This window comes from Giraffa tippelskirchi, chromosome 5 (assembly GCF_054371585.1).
Source record: "Giraffa tippelskirchi isolate mGirTip1 chromosome 5, T2T-mGirTip1v1.2.pri, whole genome shotgun sequence".
Lineage (NCBI taxonomy): Eukaryota > Metazoa > Chordata > Mammalia > Artiodactyla > Giraffidae > Giraffa > Giraffa tippelskirchi.
Genome location: NC_137279.1, coordinates 144,191,709 through 144,214,536, shown reverse-complemented (window position 1 = coordinate 144,214,536; position 22,828 = coordinate 144,191,709). Strand labels below are relative to the sequence as shown.

The window sequence follows — 22,828 nt, the reverse complement described above, 5'->3', positions numbered from 1 at the left end:
ATAATGGAAATGGAAGAAAATGTTTACACACTCTTCCTCAGCTCACTTCACAATCCTACTACTTTTTTTTCAGACAGCAGGATTCCAGCTTTCTGTGTCAGCTTAAGGTACCATTAACAGCACTTTGGAACTGAGGCTTTAAGAAACCAGAAAAAGAAAAACAAAAACTTAATGTTATAAAAGGGAATGCATAATCTAACCAAATAGCATGAAAATGTCTTCAAAATTGTGACTCATTACTAAAGACGTTCAGAACGCCATCAAGAATTGAGAGAAGGTAAAGAACCCGCCTGCCAGCGTGGGTTTGTCTCTTAAGGAGACTTAAGAGACGCAGGTTTGATCCCTAGGTCAGGAAGATCACCTCGAGGAGGGCATGGCAATCCACTCCAGTATTTTTGCCTGGAGAATCCCTTGGACAAAGGAGCCTGGCGGCCTATAGTTCATAGGGTGGCAGAGTTGGACACGAGTTGAAACAACTTAGTACACACGCACAACTGAAATTTAAGTGAAAATATAAGAATTCCTGTTACCCAAATCACATGGAAGAATTGGTAGAGGTACGACCTTCAAATTCCTTATTGACATAGGGAATAATTTTTAAAAAGGACTAAACATATCTGTATATGCTGCAGAAAGAATGATTTGGGTGAATTTAGCCCCTATATCTCCCCTGTGATCTCAAAATCTTGATCAATAAATAGGACTGGGGACTACCCTGGTGGTCCAGTGGATAAGACTCAGCGCTCCCAATGCAGGGGGCAGGGATTTAATCCCTGGTCAGGGAACTAGATTCCACATGCCTGCAGCATTTTAAGAGTTCTCACACAGCAGCTAAGAGTTTGCATGCCACAAAGGACGATCCCACCAGCTGCAACTAAGACCCAGCACAGCCAAAATTATATATATATAAAAAAAGGGTAAGGCTATTTCCTGTCTAAGATAGTGAGTATAACATGAATATGAATACCGACACAATAACCTCAGCTAACTAGAGATTAAATTGTCTCATAGCTAACTAAATATCTTTTCCACTCTGGGAAGGTTTGGAAATAAGTAAAAAATGAATAAGCAACTCAAAACTACAGTGTAAATACTGCTGTCTAGTTCAAGCTAATCCATATTTTTTATTTAAAATGATCATATATATATATATAGAATCATTACATTGTACATTTGAAACTAATATAATGTTATACGTCAATTATACCTTGATTAAAAGGTTAAAAAAGAGAGTGTACTAGAAAAAAAATAATTATAGTATTTAAGATAATTAAAATTAAAATATCATGTCTGGAAGATTAGCCTTCTATTGCCAAAATTAAATAGTAATTGATTCTAGAATTAGGATTTAAATTGAAATCTCTACAAGAAGTTGGCTATCAACAAATCAGAATGCTTATGTGAATTCAAAATTTCCTATACAAGTTTAACTTATTAAATTTATAAGGATTGCTTAAGTATTTGAGAAGATTTTGCTGGTTAGGATTTTCAGTTTTCCCTATTGGGCATTTTAAAGATTATAAAAGAAAATTAAATGTATTCAGTATACAAATGAAGTTGAAAAGTCTAAGCATATTTTATTAATTAAGTCTGTAAAGAGGACTCCTTTTTTAAAAGGGTATGTATCGGTCAGGGTCCAATCAAGAGAAAAAATTCATACAGAAATTGTTGCAGGCATAGTTGAAAAGAGTTATATCTACAAAGGAAGATTGAAGAAGGGATTGTCTAGTAAGAAGGAAAAAGCACCATAAAGAATAAAGGAATGGTACATATAAGAAGTAGTCTTATCCTTTGTCGTTGTTTAGTCGCTAAGTCGTGTCTGACTCTTTTCAACCCGTGGACTATAGGCCACCAGGGTAAGAGCACACTGGAAGAGGCCTACCCTGGGTTGAGATGCAGACCTTGGTGAAGAAGTCTCACTGGATGGAAGAGAAGTCGCTGTGGAGCTCTACTGGTAAAACTTTCCAGAATGGAAAGCTGTTTACAGGGATATCTTACCAGAGGCATCCTGCTAGGAAACCTGAGGGGGCTCTGAGGAGAGATGCTGGCTTCCAGGTGTACACAGCGGGCAGCGGGCGCTGGAGGAACCACCCACCCTGGAGGAAGTGGACGTGGAGAATCAATCTTCACAGAAAGGTCTAGACTTTGGAGAAGCCACTCACAGCACAGTAGATGGGCACATGGAGAAACTGCATTTGTGCAGGAGCCTTTCAAGAGGAAAAGCCCCTTCCTGTTACAGTGTCTCTGCAGAGCCCACTACTGATGTCAGGCCACTGGCAAAAAACACAGTATTTCAAGAATTCATTTAGGATTGATTTTTGTAGAGCAAGTAATGAAGGATGGCGTGGTCCAGTTGACAACAGTCACAGCAAATTTAGTCTGTTATCCTGAGTTTATAGACATTGAAAAATTGTTTCTATTTTATGCCAAAACTACTAAATTAATAACTAGAATAACAGGACTTGCTAGTTAAAGGCTGAAAGAAAACCGGATTTTAAAATTATGACTAATTTTAATCAACTAAGAATTAGTTTAAAACCCAGGTAAATATAAATAAAACCAATTTCTTTCTATGCTCAAAAGTCACCATTGGATATTAAAAATTTCATATGGACACTCAGGTCTTATTCTAAAGAATTCTATAAGTAGGTAAAGGAAAAAAAAACAAACAAGAAAGACCCAAAAGGCAGGCAGATTATTGATGGAAACTGATATTAGAGACTGGTGAGTTAGGTATACTGGCCAAGTGGGTATTGTCATACTTTGTCCTGATTTAAACAGACTTTGAACTTTTTAAAACACCCCAAACCAGATTTTTATGACCAGAAGAAAGAGAAACTTAATTTTTAGTTAAAAGAGTAAGGGAATTGATAATGGATATATATCTTATCTGTCCATAGTTACTTGTGGAGTATATATATTGTATATTACAAATTAGTTAGAAGTTTTTTTTGTGATCTGAAAATAAATACATAAGGTTTGTTGAATTTCTCATTTTAAACCTCTGAAAGTATGTCCTCAAACTTAGGGTATATGATGATAGTTTCTTAACCTTCTTATGCATTGCATCAGAAAGGAAGCAGTATTTGTTAACCCTTTGTGCATGTTGTATCTTCTTAAGTTTTTTCCTTATATTATCTACAGCCCTAAAATTTCAAAAGAGCTTCAAGTAGAGTCTCATAAGAGCAGAGATATCAAGTGTGTAATAAGCTAGGTATTTATCAGAAGTAGAGGTAATTGCAATAAAAAAAATGGGTCCTTGAAACATCTGGAGAGCAGGATCCCAAGGTCACTTCTTAACATCTCTCTCCTGCAATATAATGCAGTGAGTCCAGCTGATCTATGAAACTGAACTTGTGCCTTTGAATATGAAGCAGTAATTTTTTTTTTGTCTGTGGCACTTTATTTAGGTTTCTGAGCTGCAATCAGTTTTGATTTTACTTTTTTTTTTTTTTTTTATTTTACTTCTTACAGTTCACATATTCTTCAAATTTGAGGTTAGGATTGATTGTGTGTATATTAAAATCAGAATATTTTGTTTTATGAGGGTAGTAGTTGGGCTGTTCCCCATTGCTATTCATTGTGTAAATAGAATTTTGGTGGTGGTAAAATAAAAAAATTGATTCTATGAAAGGGATGAAAATATCTGTGAAATACAGAATAGTGAGGTGTTTACTGTATTTAAAAAGTTAATGCTATAAATTAATCAGTTTTATAAGATATTCTAGAATATTTACATATACATTTTTCATTTCTTTAATGGTTCTTTTTGAGTCACTGCACAGTACATTTAGTAAGTCTCTTGGTTTAATTAAATGGTGAACATACCCATTTCATATTACAGCACACTTATAAAAGTAAAAGCATTTTCATTTCATAATCATAAAAGCAAATGTAAAAATAAACATGTAATTAAGTTTCTTTACTTAAAACAAAATTAGGTTCTAAGCAACTCTGAAACCAGCATAATTTTTCTACTCAGGCATCAATACTGGTCCTGTTGGTACTTTTCAAACGAGATGTCAATCTCCAGTCTTCTGTCGTCAACAGTAGTATTGTAGGTATAGGATTTAGAGGATCAATACCAAGTTTCCCTTGGTTCTCCTGTTGATGATTCTCTGGCTTATATTTCTGTACCATATAGTATATGGTTTTGCAGTTTGAATTGCTATTGAATTGTAGCTTGTTATAATGAAAGGCGGAGAAGGCAATGGCACCCCACTCCAGTACTCTTGCCTGGAAAATCCCATGGACGGAGGAGCCTGGTAGGCTACAGTCCATGGGGTCGCTAAGAGTCAGACACGACTGAGCGACTTCACTTTCACTTTTCCCTTTCATGCACTGGAGAAGGACATGGCAACCCACTCCAGTATTCCTGCCTGGAGAATCCCAGGGATGGCAGAGCCTGGTGGGCTGCCGTCTATGGGGTCGCACAGAGTCGGACACGACTGAAGCGACTTAGCAGCAGCAGCAGCAGCATCCATCCACAATGGCAACCCACTCTAGGATTCTTGCCTGGAAAATCCTATGTTCAGAGAAGCCTGGCAGGCTACAGTTCATGAGGTCACAGAGTCCACAGGACTGAGTGACTAACACTTCCTTATTTATCTGTACACAATCATTGGAATTGATGAATAGCCACAGGCTAGTCCTAGAAGGGAGGAGCCAACCAGAGCATAATTTATACATTCAGTCACTTACAGCCTCCAAAGACCCCAGGGAGAGGAAGGAACTTAACATTGTGAACTTAATGCCCCCAGCTGCATTGATTAATTGAGGTTTCATCCTACAGAAATCTGAAGCTGGAAAAATTAGTTTCTCTCTGGATATTCCCTAACCTAAGGGTCGATCAGGGCTGTGGTTATTCCATGAAAGAAAGAAATCACCCTTTACCAACCACTAGTGGGCAATTTCATTTTTGTTTGAAAACTCTGAAGTTGACTAGAACAGAATAGGAGAGGACAGTACAAGGTCATTCTATACCCAAGGCTGATTCACTCTGTCATTTGGTTCCCCAACCTAAATCATTTCCATCACCATGGCTAATTTAGCTCTTTACTGATTCTGCAACCTAAAGACTCTCCAGTAAAAAAACACTGCCACATATTCAGACTTAAGCCATCTCCCTTGTGAATTCCCAAGGAGAAACTGAACTTCAAAGAATAAAGTCTCAAAGAATGATGGAATGCAACTGAACATTAAAGGCTCTTACCTCTTCCCTACAAAACTATAAACATGGAGGAATAAAGCAGATTGTGTACTTCCTGAGGGAAGCCAGCTCTGAGAGAGAGAGGAAGTGCTCAGTCATGCCTGCCCTGCTCTTACCAAACTCACTAACCAGTGAAACTCTAGCAGATATCCCCAAGGAAGGAAGCAGAAGTACTCCTCTCCCCAACACACACTTATGACACAGACAGTAGACCAACCCCCAGAAGGGCTGCAGCAAGACTGCTATTTTATACTTAGGCAATAAAGAAAAGTTTATGATTCATGTGGAATTTTGCATCTATATGGATAGCTTTTCCTTGTTTTTATAAAATACTATCAAAGCTCTTACCGCACCTGGACTTTTCAACATCTTTTGAGAGAAAGTTAGGTAGAAGGGGTACTTTCAAGCCCTTTTGACATGAGGAAAATTTGCATCCTTTTAGAAAGAGGCAGATCTGTGTTCAGAGCCCTTGACTTAGAACCTCTTCCTCAGAAACTGTGAGGGTCATTCCAGAGCTTGGTGGGCTCTGATTGAAATGCTAAGTTTTCTATTGTGGAAACTCCATCCTAGTTTCTCCAGGAGAAACTCCTCTACAAAATCACAGAGTTCTCTATCTGCTTATGCAGACCCAGACACTCATTTTAAATTCACTACCATGGAAATACTACTACATATCATCACCATCTCTAAGTTTGTAATTTAAAAAACTATTTACAAAGCAATGAGATCTCTTTCTAAACTTTCAATTTCCTTTCCAAACTTCAAATAACAGTGAACAGCCCTAGACAATCCAATCTATCTCTACTTTATTTTACCACACATTGTGGCTTGTGGGATCTCAGTTCCCTGAGCCAGGTCACGGCAGTGAAAGCCTGGAATCCTAACCACGAGGCCACCAGGGAACTCCCAACCTATTTTTATTTTTATTCTGTTGAAAAAGAAAGAAAACTACATCATCGGATGCATGATCTTTCTTTAAAATATTTTTTATTGGAGTATAATTGATTTTAAATGTTGTATGTTTTTGCTATAAAGCAAAGTGAATCATTTATTTATGTATATCCACTCTTTTTTCTCTCATTTTTTGATTCTTTTCCATGTAGGTCATCACAGAGTATTGAGAAGAAGAGTTCCCTGTGCTATACAGTAGGTCCTTACTAGTTATCTATTTTATATATAGTAGTATGAATATATGTCAATCCCAATCTCCCAATTTATCCCTCAGTGAATAACCTTTGATTCAGCCTAAATTGTCTCTGGTGTTCATCAGACTCATCTGGGGAGAGAAAAGTGCAATGTTACCCCAGTTTGTTCTACTATGTTTGAGCAAATGCTCCCAAGGTCTGAGTAAAGGAACTTAGGTGAAAGTGAGACAGATGGTCCATTTTGCTGCTTCTGCTGGCAAACAAAGTTATGGAATGTGAAAAAGTTGTAGAATTCCTGCAGATACTACCCAGAATCCATGTTTCCAACTTTGTAGATGTTTCAGACAAGTGTCACAGAGATGATCAAGGCAGGAACGGCACCGACTGCAATGATTCTAGGTACAGAACCCTGGATCACAAGGAGACAAGAGCATGAATTCTTCCCTCCAGTGATAGTAGTGACCCTGGGAGTCACTAGAGAATGGTTTGAGAACCCATTAGAACCTTCTAGTACCCACACCATAAGTCCTTCTAAGAACTTTGAAAGGAACAAATTCTCCATCTTAAATTCCGTCTTGCTTTAAGTATTTCAAGAGTTCTGTCCCCTATATGAATCTCTGACTGACTCATGATTAGCTCTAAAGCCATATAGTTCACCCAGTTAACTCTCAGGTATAAGTCAGCCAATCATTATTTTCTTGGAATCTCACTTCTCTTATGTTTTGGGGCTCAACACTGAGCACTATCATCCAGTTTCATTCGGGTTCTAGCACAGTAATCTTGTGGTGTGATAACTCCACATCTTGGTGCAACTAGAACAGGGTCAGAAGTGATTTTGCTGACTTCAAAACAAGAATGTGTTTCCCACCATACTAAGCATTCAAGATGATCTGGAAATTATTTTCCCCAGAAAATGTATTATAAAACTGTCCCGCAAAGAAATAAACTTGCAAGGAAGAACAACTTGTTAGCAAATGGCTATTATAAGTTTTAAAAGTTTGGTGAATTTTTTTTTCTTTTTTTTTCTTTTTTAATAAATTTATTTATTTTAGTTGGGGGCTAATTACTTTACAATATTGTAGTGGTTTTTGCCATACACTGACATGCATCAGCCATGGGTCTACATGTGTTCCCCATCCTGAAGCCCCTCCCACCTTCTCCCCCCTCCCATCCCTCTGGGTCATCCCATCGCCCCAGCCCTGAGCGTTTGTCTCATGTATCGAACCTGGAATGGTGTTCTGTTTCACATATGATAATATACATGTTTCAATGCTATTCTCTCAGAAGGTCCCACTCTCACCTTCTCCCTCAGAGTCCATAAAATTGTTCTATGCATCTGTGTCTCTTATTCTGTCTCGCATATAGGGTTATCGTTACCATCTTTCAAATTCCATATATATGCATTAGTATACTGTATTGGTGTTTTTCTTTCTGGCTTACTTCACTCTGTATAATGGGCTCCAGTTTCATCCATCTCAATAGAACTGATTCAAATGTATTATTTTTGATGGCTGAGTAATATTCCATTGTGTATATGTACCACTGCTTCCTTATCCATTCGTCTGCTGATGGACATCTAGGTTGCTTCCATGTCCTGGCTATTGTAAACAGTGCTGCGATGAACATTGGGGTACATGCGTCTCTTTCAATTCTGGTTTCCTCGGTGTGTATGCCCAGCAGTGGGATTGCTGGGTCATATGGCAGTTCTATTCCCAGTTTTTTAAGGAATCTCCACACTGTTCTCCATAGTGGCTGTACTAGTTTGCATTCCCACCAACAGTGTAAGAGGGTTCCCTTTTCTCCACACCCTCTCCAGCATTTATTGCTTGTAGACTTTTGGATAGCAGCCATTTTGACTGGCGTGAAGTGGTACCTCATTGTGGTTTTGATTTGCATTTCTCTAATAATGAGTGTTGTTGAGCATCTTTTCATGTGTTTGTTAGCCATCTGTATGTCTTCTTTGGAGAAATGTCTGTTTAGTTCTTTGGCCCATTTTTTGATTGGTTTGTTTATTTTTCTGGAATTCAGCTGCAGGAGTTGCTTGTATATTTTTGAGATTAATTGTTTGTCTTCTGCTTCATTTGCTATTATTTTCTCCCATTCTGAAGGCTGTCTTTTCACCTTGTTTATAGTTTCCTTTGTTGTGCAAAAGCTTTTAAGTTTAATTAGGTCCCATTTGTTTATTTTTGCTTTTATTTCCAATATTCTGGGAGGTGGGTCATGGAGGATCCTGTTGTGATTTATGTCAGAGACTGTTTTGCCTATGTTTTCCTCTAGGAGTTTTATAGTTTCTGGTCTTACGTTTAGATCTTTAATCCATTTTGAGTTTATTTTTGTGTATGGTGTTAGAAAGTGTTCAAGTTTCATTCTTTTACAAGTGGTTGACCAGTTTTCCCAGCACCACTTGTTAAAGAGATTGTCTTTTCTCCATTGTATATTCTTGCCTCCTTTGTCGAAGATAAGGTGTCCATAGGTGTGTGGATTTATCTCTGGGCTTTCTATTTTGTTCCATTGATCTATATTTCTATCTCTGTGCCAGTACCATACTGTCTTGATGACTGTGACTTTGTAGTAGAGCCTGAAGTCAGGCAGGTTGATTCCTCCAGTTCCATTCTTCTTTCTCAAGATTGCTTTGGCTATTCGAGGTTTCTTATATTTCCATACAAATTGTGAAATGATTTGTTCTAGTTCTGTGAAAAATATCGTTGGTAGCTTGATAGGGATTACATTGAATCTGTAGATTGCTTTGGGTAGTATACTCATTTTCACTATATTAATTCTTCCAATCCATGAACACGGTATATTTCTCCATCTGTTTGTGTCCTCTTTGATTTCTTTCATCAGTATTTTATAGTTTTCTATATATAAGTCTTTTGTTTCTTTAGGTAGATATATTCCTAAGTATTTTATTCTTTTCGTTGCAATGGTGAATGGTATTGTTTCCTTAATTTCTCTTTCTGTTTTCTCATTATTGGAGTATAGGAATGCAAGGGATTTCTGTGTGTTAATTTTATATCCTGCAACTTTACTGTATTCATTGATTAGCTCTAGTAATTTTCTGGTAGAATCTTTAGGGTTTTCTATGTAGAGGATCATGTCATCTGCAAACAGTGAGAGTTTTACTTCTTCTTTTCCTATCTGTATTCCTTTTATTTTTTTTTTCAGCTCTGATTTCTGTGGCCAGAACTTCCAAAACTATGTTGAATAGCAGTGGTGAAAGTGAGCATCCTTGCCTTGTTCCTGGCTTTAGGGGAAATGCTTTCAATTTTTCACCGTTGAGGATAATGTTTGCTGTGGGTTTGTCATATATAGCTTTTATTATGTTGAAGTATGTTCCTTCTATTCCTGCTTTCTGGAGGGTTTTTATTATAAATGGATGTTGAATTTTGTCAAAGGCTTTTTCTGCATCTCTTGAGATAATCATATGGTTTTTATCTTTCAATTTGTTAGTGTGGTGTATTGCACTGATTGATTTGCGGATGTTAAAGAAACCTTGCATTCCTGGGATAAAGCCCACTTGGTCATGATGTATGAGCTTTTTAATATGATGTTGGATTCTGTTTGCTAGAATTTTATTAAGGATTTTTGCATCTATGTTCATCGGTGATATTGGCCTGTAGTTTTCTTTTTTTGTGGTGTCTTTGTCTGGTTTTGGAATTAGGGTGATGGTGGCCTCATAGAATGAGTTTGGAAGTTTACCATCTTCTGCAATTTTCTGGAAGAGTTTGAGTAGGATAGGTGTTAGCTCTTCTCTAAATTTTTGGTAGAATTCTGCTGTGAAGCCGTCTGGTCCTGGGCTTTTGTTTGCTGGAAGATTTCTGATTACAGTTTCAATCTCCATGCTTGTGATGGGTCTGTTAAGATCTTCTATTTCTTCCTGGTTCAGTTTTGGAAAGTTATACTTTCCTAAGAATTTGTCCATTTCTTCCAAGTTGTCCAATTTATTGGCATATAGCTGTTGGTAGTAGTCTCTTATGATCCTTTGTATTTCTGTGTAGTCTGTTGTGATCCCTCCATTTTCATTTCTAATTGTGTTGATCTGATTCTTCTCCCTTTGTTTCTTGATGAGTCTGGCTAATGGTTTGTCAATTTTGTTTAGCTTCTCAAAAAACCAGCTTTTAGTTTTGTTGATTTTTGTTATGGTCTCTTTTGTTTCTTTTGCATTTATTTCTGCCCTAATTTTTAAGATTTCTTTCCTTCTACTAACCCTGGGGTTCTTCATTTCTTCCTTCTCTAGTTGCTTTAGGTGTAGAGTTAGGTTATTTATTTGATTTTTTTCTTGTTTCTTGAGGTACACCTGTATTGCTATGAACCTTCCCCTTAGCATTGCTTTTACAGTGTCCCATAGGTTTTGGGTTGTTGTGTTTTCATTTTCATTCATTTCTATGCATATTTTGATTTCTTTTTTGATTTCTTCTGTGATTTGTTGGTTATTCAGAAGCGTGTTGTTTAGCCTCCATATGTTGGAATTTTTAATAGTTTTTTTCCCTGTAATTGAGGTTTAATCTTACTGCATTGTGGTCAGAGAAGATGATTGGGATGATTTCACTTTTTTTGAATTTACCAAGGCTAGATTTATGGCCCAGGATGTGATCTATCCTGGAGAAAATTCCGTGTGCACTTCAGAAAAAGGTGAAATTGATTGTTTTGGGGTGGAAAGTCCGTAATATCAATTAAATCTAACTTGTCTATTGTATCATTTAAAGTTTGTGTTTCCTTGTTGATTTTCTGTTTAGTTGATCTATCCATATGTGTGAGTGGAGTATTAAAGTCTCCCACTATTATTGTGTTATTGTTAATTTCCCCTTTCATACTTGTTAGTATTTACCTTACATATTGTAGTGCTCCTATGTTGGGTGCATATATATTTATAATTAATTGTTATATCTTCTTCTTGGATTGATCCTTTGATCATTATGTAGTGTCCTCCTTTGTCTCTTTTCACAGCCTTTATTTTAAAGTCTATTTTATCTGAAATGAGTATTGCGACTCCTGCTTTCTTTTGGTCTCCGTTTGCATGAAATATGTTTTTCCATCCCTTCACTTTCATTCTGTATCTGTCCCTTGTTTTGAGGTGGGTCTCTTGTAGACAGCGTATATAGGGGTCTTGTTTTTGTATCCATTCAGCCAGTCTTTGTCTTTTGGTTGGGGCATTCAACCCATTTACATTTAAGGTAATTATTGACAAGTATGGTCCCGTTGCCATTTACTTTGTTGTTTTGAGTTCGTGTTTAAACATCCTTTCCGTGTTTCCTGTTTAGAGAAGATCCTTTAGCATTTGTTGGAGAGCTGGTTTGGTGGTGCTGAATTCCCTCAGCTTTTGCTTGTCTGTAAAGCTTTTGAATTCTCCTTCATATCTGAATGAGATCCTTGCTGGGTACAGTAATCTGGGTTGTAGATTATTCTCTTTCATTACTTTAAGTATGTCCTGCCATTCCCTTCTAGCCTGAAGAATTTCTATTGAAAGATCAGCTGTTATCCTTATGGGAATCCCCTTGTGTGTTACTTGTTGTTTTTCCCTTGCTGCTTTTAATATTTGATCTTTGTGTTTGATCTTTGTTAATTTGATTAATATGTGTCTTGGGGTGTTTCACCTTGGGTTTATCCTGTTTGGGACTCTCTGGGTTTCTTGGACTTCTGTGACTATTTCCTTTCCCATTTTGGGGAAATTTTCAACTATTATCTCCTCGAATATTTTTTCATGGCCTTTCCTTTTATCTTCTTCTTCTGGGACTCCTATGATTCGAATGTTGGAGCATTTCATATTGTCCCAGAGGTCCCTGAGGTTTTCCTCATTTCTTTTGATTCTTTTTTCTTTTTCCCTCTCTCTTCATTTTCCTCTCTGCTTCGTTTATTTCCACCATTCTATCTTCTACCTCACTTATCCTATCTTCTGCCTCCGTTATTCTACTGTTGGTTCCCTCCAGAGTGTCTTTTATCTCCTTTATTTCATTATTCATTCTATATTGACTCCTTTTTATTTCTTCTAGGCCCTTGATAAACATTTCTTGCATCTTCTCAATCCTTGTCTCCAGGCTATTTATCTGTAACTCCATTTTGTTTTCAAGATTTTGGATCATTTTTATTATCATTATTCTAAATTCTTTTTCAGGTAGATTCCCTATCTCCTCCTCTTTTGTTTGGTTTTGTGGGCATTTCTCATTTTCCTTTACTTGCTGAGTATTTCTATGCCTTTTCATCTTGTTTAGATTGTTGTATTTGGGGTGGCCTTTCTGTATTCTGGTAGTTTGAAGTTCCTCTTTATTGTGGAGGTTCCTCACTGTGAGTGGGGTTGGACGGGTGGCTTGTCAAGGTTTCCTGGTTGGGGGAGCTTGTGTCAGTGTTCTGGTGGGTGGAGCTGGATTTCTTCTCTCTAGAGTGCAATGGAGTGTCCAGTATTGAGTTTTGAGATGTCTAAGGATTTGGTGTGCCTCTGGGCAGCCTGTATATTGATGCTCAGGGCTATGTTCCTGCATTGCTGGAGAATTTGCGTGGTGTGTCTTGCTCTGGAACTTATTGGCTCTTGGGTGGAGCTTGGTTTCAGTGTATATGTGGAGGCTCTTGGATGATCTCTTATTAATTAATGTTTCCTCTGGTTTTCAGTCTTATTCTTGCAGTAGCCTCAAGACTTCTCCATCCATACAGCATCGATAATAAAACTTTTAGGTTAATGGTTAAAAGATTCTCCACAGTGAGGGATACCCAGAGAGGTTCACTGAGTTACATGGAGAGGTGGGGAGGTGGGGGTGTTGAGGTGACCAGGAGGAGAAAAGGGGCACTCAAACGTGGAGAGAGCAGTCTAGCCAGTAAGCACTTCCCTCTGTGCTCTCCACAGTCTGGAACCCTCAGAGAGGTTCATGGAGATACATAGAGAGCAGGGAGGAAGGTAATAGAGGTGAGCATGAGTAGAAAGGGAGGAATGAAGAGGGGAGAGAGAGATCTGGGCAGTATTCTGTTCCCGAAGTGTTCTCCAGTACCCAGAACACCCTCAGAGATTCACAGAATTGGGTTGAGAAAGCAGGAGGAGGGTGGGAGATAGAGGGTCCCTGGGGGAGAAGAAAGAGCGTCAATAGGGGGAGAGAGAAATCAAGCCAGTAAACACACACTCCTGAGTAAAAATGGGTACTAAAGATTGGGTTCTTAAATGTACAAAATTGGTATCAAATATGTAAAACAAAGATTAAAAATCTAGAGTAGAGGTTAGACTCTAAAAAAAATACAATATAAAAAAAGAAAAAAGAAAACAAAATCACAAAAAGTATAAGATATATGTATGCAGTTTGCTTTAAAAATAGGGTTTTTTTTTTTTGCAAGGTAATAGTGGGTTATAAAAATGAAAATTAAAGGTGTAATAGAGGACTTAAAGAAAAAAGAAAAAAATTTTTTTTAATTTAAAAAAATTATTAAAAAAATGACACTAGTAAAAATATATCCAGGACTTTCTCTGGAACTGTTGTGAGCAGTGTGGGGTCTGTTTAGTCTCAGATAGATCCTTGTTCCCTCTTATACTTTTCAAGATCTATAGGCCCCTTTCGATGCAGTTGGTGTTAACTACAGGGATTTTAATCTGTTGGCCTGTCACTGCCAAAGCGCTTCCCTCTGTTTATTTGGCTTCTGTTTGCAGGTCTCTTTGGTGTCTAATTTCCGCCCTACCACAAAGGGGCGGAGGTGATCTCTTTAGGTTTGCTTGTTCAGTTGTGCTGTGGAGAGGGAGGAACACTGCAAACCAATATCCCTGGCGTGTGTGTGGAGAGCTCGCAGTGTCTCCGCCGCACTGGGTTTGCCCCCGCTATGGCGTGTGTGCTTTCCCAGTCTGCCCTGCTCAGGCTTCAGGTTACTCTGCCGGGGAGTGGGCCCTGAGATGCATGCACTTCCCAGGTCTAAGCCGCTCAGGTTCAGGTTCCTGGGTACTCCACAAAGGCACAGACTTGGTTGGGTCTGCAGTTTGTGCCGATCCCCAGTCGGAGCAGCTCAGGCAGCCAGCAGTTTGGCGAGCACCATCTCCCCTGTTGGGGCGGTGCGGCTTATCACCTCCCTGGTCCCCACCTTGGTCTACGGGCACGCCCGGCTCCGGTGTGCTTTGCGTCAGTTCTGGGGAGCTGGTCTCTGGCTGCGACCCTCCTGGCGGCTGTCGAGCCTCCGGGATCTCAGGCAGTCTTTGCTTAGAAACTGGAAGCCTGTTTGCAGTTTTTGGTAGGGGGTGCCCTCTCTGGGGCCGAGTTTGCCCCTTTCCGGCTCTGGCTGGCCCCGCCTGCCTGCTGCGTCCGGCAGGAGGTGGGGGGGGGGGTCCGCAGTTGGCTAGCTCTCCTCTGGTATTGCTCAGTCCTTTGTTCTATGAGCGGGCCGGCAGTGCCTTCAATTTGGGCTTTTCACGGGATAGTTCTCTCTCTCTGGCTGTCCCACAGTTTAGGTTGCTATCTCACGTTAGCTCCCTCAGATTGCCCTCAGGGCGTTCGGGCCCAGTCCTTACCCTAAGCAGCGCTGCCCGCTCCTCTCCGTTCAGCCCCCACTTGCTGGTGGCGGATGCGAGCGTCTGGGATTCTTTGCTGGGAGTTGCCTTTAGGCACGTAATCTGTGGGTTTTATTTATTTTTTCTCCCAGTTATGTTGCCCTCTGAGATTCGAAATCTTCCCCCAAACCCGCCAGTGAGAGGGTTTCCTGGTGTTTGGAAACGTCTCCTATTTTACGACTCCCTCCCCGGGACGGGTCTCCGTCCCTAACTCTTTTGTCTCTCTTTTTATCTGTTATATTTTCTCCTACCTCCTTTCGAAGATAATGGGCTGTTTTTCTGGATGCCTGATGTCCTCTGCCAGCGTTCAGAAGTTGTTTTGTGAAGTTTGCTCAGGGTTCAGATGTTCTTTGGATAAATTTGTGGGGGAGAGAGTGGTCTCCCCATCCTATTCCTCCGCCATCTTAGCCCCGCCTCCAAGTTTGGTGAATTTTGATCTTATTCACAAGCATCAAGATGTAGAAACAACCCAAATGTTCATCACAGATGAATAGATGAGTACCGTGTGGTGTACACATGTAATGGTATGCTATTTATGCATAAAAAAGAATGAAGTTCTAATACATGCTACCATTTGGATGAAACTTGAAAACATTTTGGTTAGTGAAATAAGCCAGATGTGAAAGGACAGATGTATAGTTTCACTTACATGAAATAACTTGAATAGGCAAATTCACAGAGACAGAAAGTAGATTAGAGGTTACCAGAGACTGGGGTTGGGGAGAAGAAGGATGATAAGTTATTGCTTAATTGTTAGATATTCTATTTAGAGAGATGAAACATTTTGGAAATTGATGGTTACACAGCATTGTGAATGTAATTAATAACACTGAATTGAATTGTACCTCAAGAATGATTAAAATTTCAAATTTTATATTATACACATTTTACCACCACCAATAAAAGTTTAAGCAAATGGAAATTATGTACAAGCAGTGTTTAATACTCTAAAGGTTTCTACTAAAAGTTTTGGGGAGTAATGATGATAAAATGCAGTTTTCACTAATCAAGGGGGTGGAATATTGGGAGGTCATCTCTAACACAAGAATTCTCTTTGAGATTTCTTTCTGTTTTCTTCTCTAAATGTTCTAATTCCTCATGCCTCCATCCAGCCTCTGTCTAACTCGGTTGTTCTCCACTGTCTCCTTGGGTCAACATTCTTTCTCTTATGATCTTCTTTATCTTGTTGGAGATTCATATTTTCTATCCTTGGAAATGACCCTGTCCATCACCAACTGCCGGAGTCTACCCAAACCCATGCCCGTTGAGTCGGTGATGTCATCCAACCATCTCATCCTCTGTCGTCCCCTTCTCCTCCTGCCCTCAATCTTTCCCAGCATCAGGGTCTTTTCAAATGAGTCAGCTCTTCCCATCAGGTGGCCAAAGTATTGAAGTTTCAGCTTCAACATCAGTCCTTCCAATGAACACCCAGGACTGATCTACTTTAGGATGGACTGGTTGGACCTCCTTGCAGTCCAAGGGACTCCCAAGAGTCTTCTCCAACACCACAGTTCAAAAGCATAAATTCTTCGGCTCTCAGCTTTCTTCACAGTCTAACTCTCACATCCATACATGACTACTGGAAAAATCATAGCCTTGACTAGATGGACCTTTGTTGGCAAAGTAATGTCTCTGCTTTTTAATATGCTGTCTAGGTTGGTCATAGCTTTTCTTCCAAGGAGCAGCATCTTTTAATTTCATGGCTGCAGTCACCATCTGCAGTGATTTTGGAGCCCCCCAAAATAAAGTCTCTCACTGTTTCCATTGTTTCCCCATCTATTTCCCATGAAGTGATGGGACCAGATGCCACGATCTTAGTTTTCTGAATGTTGAGCTTTAAGCCAACTTTTCACTCTCCTCTTTCACTTTCATCAAGAGGCTCTTTAGTTCTTCTTCACTTTCTGCCATAAGGGTGGTGTCATCTGCAGATCTGAAGTTACTGATATTTCTCCAGCAATCTTGATTCCAGCTTGTGCTTCCTCCAGCCCAGCGTTTTTCATGATGTACTCTGCACATAAGTTAAATAAGCAGGGTGACAATATACAGCCTTGACATACTCCTTTTCCTATTTGGAACCAGTCTGTTGTTTCATGTCCAGTTCTAATTGTTGCTTCCTGACCTGCATACAGGTTTCTCAAGAGGTAGGTTAGGTGGTCTGGTATTCCCATCTCCTTCAGAATTTTCCACAGTTTACTGTGATCCACACAGTCAAAGGCTTTGGCATAGTCAATAAAACAGAAATAGATGTTTTTCTGGAACTCTCTTGCTTTTTCAGGGATCCAGCGGATATTGGCAATTTGATCTCTGGTTCCTCTGCCTTTTCTATAACCAGCTTGAACATCTGGAAGTTCACAATTCTTGTATTGCTGAGGCCTTGCTTGGAGAATTTTGAGCATTACTTTACTAGCGTGTGAGATGAGTGCAATTGTGTGGTAGTTTGAGCATTCTTTGGCATTGCCTTTCTTTGGGATTGGAATGAAAACTGACCTTTTCCAGTCCTGTGGCCACTGCTGGGTTTTCCAAATTTGCTGGCATATTGAGTGCAGCACTTTCACAGTATCATCTTTTAGGATTTGAAATAGCTCAACTGGAATTCTGTCACCTCCACTAGCTTTGTTCGTAGTGGTGCTTCTTAAGGCCCACTTGATTTCACATTCCAGGATGTCTGGCTATAGGTTAGTGTGAGTGATCACACCATCGTGATTATCTAGGTTGTGAAGATATTTTTTGTACAGTTCTTCTGTGGTCAACACCGAAATCATATTGATTACTGAGGGCCTAGAAAGAGCTAAAATGGAACAAAGGAGGTATTTTGAAGGACCTAGGGGAATTACCAGGAGATCTCATATTGGTACTGGATGCATTGCTGGTTTTTATGTCCCTCCTTTAAAAGGGAGGGAAGTGAAGAGGAGGAATAAGGTCATAGAGATATTAACAGCCTACAACTCCAAGTTAGCACCTCAGATAAGGAAGTTTCAGCTATAACACCTTCCTTCATGCTCTCCATACTACACAAGCACTCTCCTGACACTGACTCCAAATGTGAGTTCTAACCTCATTAGTTTGAGAAGGGAAGCAAACCACTCCAGTATCCTTGCCTGGAGTATCCCATGAAAAGTATGAAAAGGCCAAAAGTCCAGTCCCATCACTTCATAGCAAATAGATGGGGAAAAAGTGGAAACAGTGACATATTTTATTTTCTTGGGCTCCAAAATCACAGAGGATGGTGAGAGAGAAAATTAAAAGATGCTTGCTCTTTGGAAGAAAAGCTATGACAAATCTAGACAGCATATTTAAAAAGCAGAGATATTACTTTGCTAACAAAGGTCCATATAGTCAAAGCTATGGTTTTTTCCCATAGTCAGGTATGGATGTGAGAGCTGGGCCATAAAGAAGGCTGAGTGTCAAAGAATTGTGGTGCTGGAGAGGACTCTTGAGAGTCCCTTGGACTGCAAGGAGATCAAACCAGTCCATCCTAAAGGAAATCAACCCTGAATATTCGTTGAAAGGACTGCTGCCGAAGCTGAAGCTCCAATACTTTGGCCACCTGATGCAAAGAACTCACTCACTGGAAAAGACCTAAATGCTGGGAAAGATTGAGGGCAGGAGAAGGGGACAACAGAGGATGACATGGCTGGATGGCATTACTAACTCAATCAACATGAATTTGAGCAAATTCCAGGAGATGGTGAAGGACAAGGAAGCCTAGCCTGTTGCAGTCCATGGGGTCACAAAGACTTGGACACACTTAGTGACTGAACAACAGCAACCTGATTCAGTCATTCAGGGCAGGGGCAGAGACCCGCTCACTCCCAGCTGGAGGCAGCACCTTCTTGTGTATCTCAGACAAGGCTTTATTTTAAAAGGTTGTAAAACTTAAGCTGAAAGGTCATACATGTGTGTCAGAAGCAAAAACCAAAGGGAAAAAAGATGGCTGCCGAAGTCAGTCTCATCAAGTAAAAACCATACCACTAAAAAGCTTTTCTAAACTTATAATTGGCACCCAAAATAGGCTTTAAAAGTGTAGGAAGAGGACAATTCATTCAAACCAAAGGAACTTAGGAGAATTCTTTGCCTTAGAAAATGTCTTTCAATCTCTCTCAGATCAAAATACAAAGCTTGATTTGCTTTCTCGCCTACGTATATTTTTCTTTCTTAATCTTAATATCAGAATAACATAATAGCTCTCATATAAATCTGTCTCTGACTAACAGCTTTATCGTTAAATATGCCAATGCTGGACCACACCATAGCTCCTGGAATATCTGCATCTCAAGGTTAAGTAGCGTGTTAGTCATAGAATTCTAAAAATAAGAAGGGTGTTTCTTGAAATTCATAATGCTTTTTGTGCAGTTGAAGGTAATTTTCTCCAGATTTGTAAGCCTCTCTAGATTGGTGTTCTATTCACTGATCTTATGCCCCACAAGTAACCTCTGGGCTGTAGGATTTGTTGTTTAAACTATGAAAATGGCTCTAACCAAGATGATGTTTTTCCCACGTGACCTGTTCGTGTGGGACATGGTTGAAAATGCATCACCCACAAGCTGTGGGGTTAACGAGGGCACTTCTGCCTGGTTCCAGGAAAGATCTAGTTTTCACCTAGCCCTCAAGTTCATTTATAGAATAAAATTACCTGAATGTGGCTACTGAATTGTCATTTTGAAGTCTGTGTTTATAACTGATAATAAACTGCTCAAAAAAGTGACAATCTTAAGAAATAAGTTCCTTGCCAGAAACTTTTCTATTCACTTAAATTAATATATTTTTTTAAAACTTTAAATTTTATATTAGAGTATAGCCAATTAACAAAGTTATGATAGTTTCAGATGGACAGCAAAGGGACTCAGCCATACGTATACATGTACCCATTCTCTCACAAACTCCCCTCCCATCTAGGCTGCCACATAACATTGAGCAGCATTCCCTGTACTATACAGTAGGTCCTTATTGGTTATCCATTTTAAACATAGCAGTGTGTCCCTGTCAAATTTTCTATAACACTTCTCAACTCCTATCTTCCTTTACACACTTCACAACTCCTCACATACAACTACAACCTAAACAAATTAAGGAATTATTTTCCATCCTACCCCATTGAGAGAACTGTATGCTTTTGTATGACAGAGACACTATTCAAATGTGATATGTGACAACACTTATTCCATTTTAAGTTGCTAAAATTTATGGGTGGATGGCACCTTTAAGACAATAAATACATACAAGGGAAAATCAGAGACGCTGTGTTGGTGATGGATGCTAGGTGAACAGAATAATTAAAATCATACTTCAGGCTCAATAGGTTTTTGAAGAGCTAGAAAGACCTTGGAGATCTTTTAACACTTTAGACCAATTCCTCCATTTTAAAGAAGAGGGATGCTGAGGCTTGAGAAGTTGAAAAATCTAATCCCAGTCTGGACCAGACCACTGGCTGGCTGTGATGAGTCCCTTCATGGATACAGGCCTCCTGAGATTGGTTCATCTATGTGCTGCCTCCTGTTGGCTATGTGATACCATAATGAAAGGAAGATGGAAGGAAACAGAAGTGGAATGAAACTGAACCCTTCTCTTACCTGTCAGAATTAACATATCACATCAGAGCTGTGATGGCCTCTTGCATACCTACATGGTTTAATAAATCAGTTCTGGCCTAGGAAGCAGAAACATAGATTTTGGGCTTGTTTTTGGCACCCTCTGCCTCTGCCCATTCATATGTTCTAGGTCAGAGTTTTCCCCACCTCAATTCCTCAAATCCATAAGCAAGCCAGAAGACAAGTAGGTAGCAAAGCATTTGCCTGCACTCATAAGAAACAAATATTATTCTGTTGTTCAAAAAGATGATGAGAAGAGAGACTACTACTGAAATAAACCAAGGGGAAGAAGTTTATAAACTTTCAATGGGCACAATGGTTCCATTTCTTGCATGAAGAGTTGCGTGAGAGACTTCACTGACACAGTCAGCTCAAGAAAGAAAACAAGAGGGGGAAGAGAAATGAAAGGTGGGAAGCAGAAAGGCTGAGAGTAAGACAGAAAAATAGGGAGAAAGAGAGAGGGAGAATTTCTCAGATTTTAAAATGCAAAAGAGACTTTATTAAGCCATTTTCCCCCTATTAAATACTAAGTAGAGTGCTTATCCAGTGCTCTCCCCACACTTGCTCAGGGCCTGCCTTACTAGTAAACAAGTTCTTTTATGCTACTTGATTAAGATAACATCCTTGGAGAGGTTATTTAACTTTATGCTAAACTCTAAGCTGTGGCAGGTTGCATTAGAGTGATATTCCATGGTGATCAGTGGTCTTTAAACCACGGAGCATCCTGAATTAACTTACCTGATGAATCTCAGGAATGATCCCACTCAATTATGAGTTGTGTTTCCCTATCTGATCACACTGCTTTTCTCAGCATGGAAGACCCACACTTTGGTCCATACAGCATACTCACAGCAACACAATCATTTCAAGTGGGATTCTTTTTTTTTCCCCCAATATTCACTGAAACTCTTTTTACACTCACTTGTTATTCCATTGACAAAAGAAAAAGAAATTCCAGGACGACTGTGGCCTGCTGTTTACCCACGATGGGGCGGGGGCTCAGATTGACAAAGTTCCTACCAACTTCATACTAGCATGGTTCTGACGGGATTATTCACTATCAAAACATGACATGTCTGTTTCAGAGATAACATGGAAAATTAAGAATGCCTGTTCTCTCAATCCTGATTAATGAAAGACTTTAAAGATGGAACCAGACACTATCCAAATGGAAACAACATTGTCCTTGGAATGGAAAGTTGGGTTTGGACTCTGTTTTTCATTCATTCAGTAACTATTTACTGATAGTCTACTGGTTTTCAGGCACTATGCTAGGAATTCTGACACTTACCAGTCCCATGATCTGGGCATGTTATTTAATATGCTCATACTTCATTTAGTCTTTGCAGTGCCCAACTGCCCACGTGTACATGGCAGCCAAGTCTCAGAACTTCTGATGCCATCCTTTCTGTAAAGATGTGTGTGTTCTTTTGCCATTGTCACGCATCTGAAAAGTAAACACAGGCACAGTTCTCAAGGGCATTTCCTCCTAGTAAATCTTTCTTTCAAACTTCCCAATACATCCTATAAACACATGGTTCAAGATGGAAAGAAGATGGAATCTTTTAGCCCCTAAATATCTAGAATCCATGTCAATGTTCCCGCTTTCATTTATTTATTTTTAATTGAAGTACCCTGGTGGCTCAGGCAATAAAGAATCTGCCTGCAATGTGGGAGATTCAGGTTCAATCCCTGGGTCCGGAAGATCCCCTGGAGAAGGAAATGGCTCCCCACTCCAGTATTCTTGCCTGGAGAATTCCATGGACAGAGGAGTCTGGCGGGCTACAGTCCATGGGGTGCAAAGAGTCGGACACGACTGAGTGACTGACACTAACAGACTGTCTATAGTTGATTTACAATATTATATTAGTTTTCAGTATACAGCATAGTGATTGAGTATTTTTGTAGATCATATTCCATTATAAGTTATTACAAGGTAGTAGATCTAATTCCCTATGCTATACAATATATCCTTGTTGCTTATCTGTTTTATATGTAGTAGTTTGTACCTCTTAATCCCATACCTCACATTTGTCCTCTCCCCCCTCCCCAATCCCTTCCCCTTGGGGAACCAAGAGTTTGCTTTCTATATCTGTGAGTCTGTTTCTGTTTGCATTACTTTGTATATTCCACATCTAGTGATATGAGACAGTATTTGTGTAATATTCTCTCTTTTAAAAGTTAGTCAGAAAAGCAATGGGGCGGGAAAAATTGGAAGTGAACCAATCTCTACATATGTGAAACTGTTGAACAGCTGCATTTATTCTCAACAGGAAGTCTGTCTCTCTAGTACTGGGGCCATTTACCACATTACCCTACCAAGCCATTGAATATCCCCAAGTATCTGTGGATTTTATTGATATTATCTTCAGTGTCT

At 39.4% G+C, this 22,828-nt stretch overlaps 1 long non-coding RNA gene across 1 annotated transcript in view; it reads right to left on the bottom strand.

Moving 5' to 3' along the window:
• The window catches only part of LOC145505974 (uncharacterized), a 44,851-nt gene extending 22,953 nt beyond the window's left edge, over window positions 1-21,898 (bottom strand). The window contains exon 1 of the long non-coding RNA XR_014053416.1: window positions 21,743-21,898. This is a non-coding gene — a long non-coding RNA (uncharacterized LOC145505974). The remainder of the gene's footprint in view (window positions 1-21,742) is intronic.
• Between the last annotated feature and the right edge of the window lie 930 nt (window positions 21,899-22,828).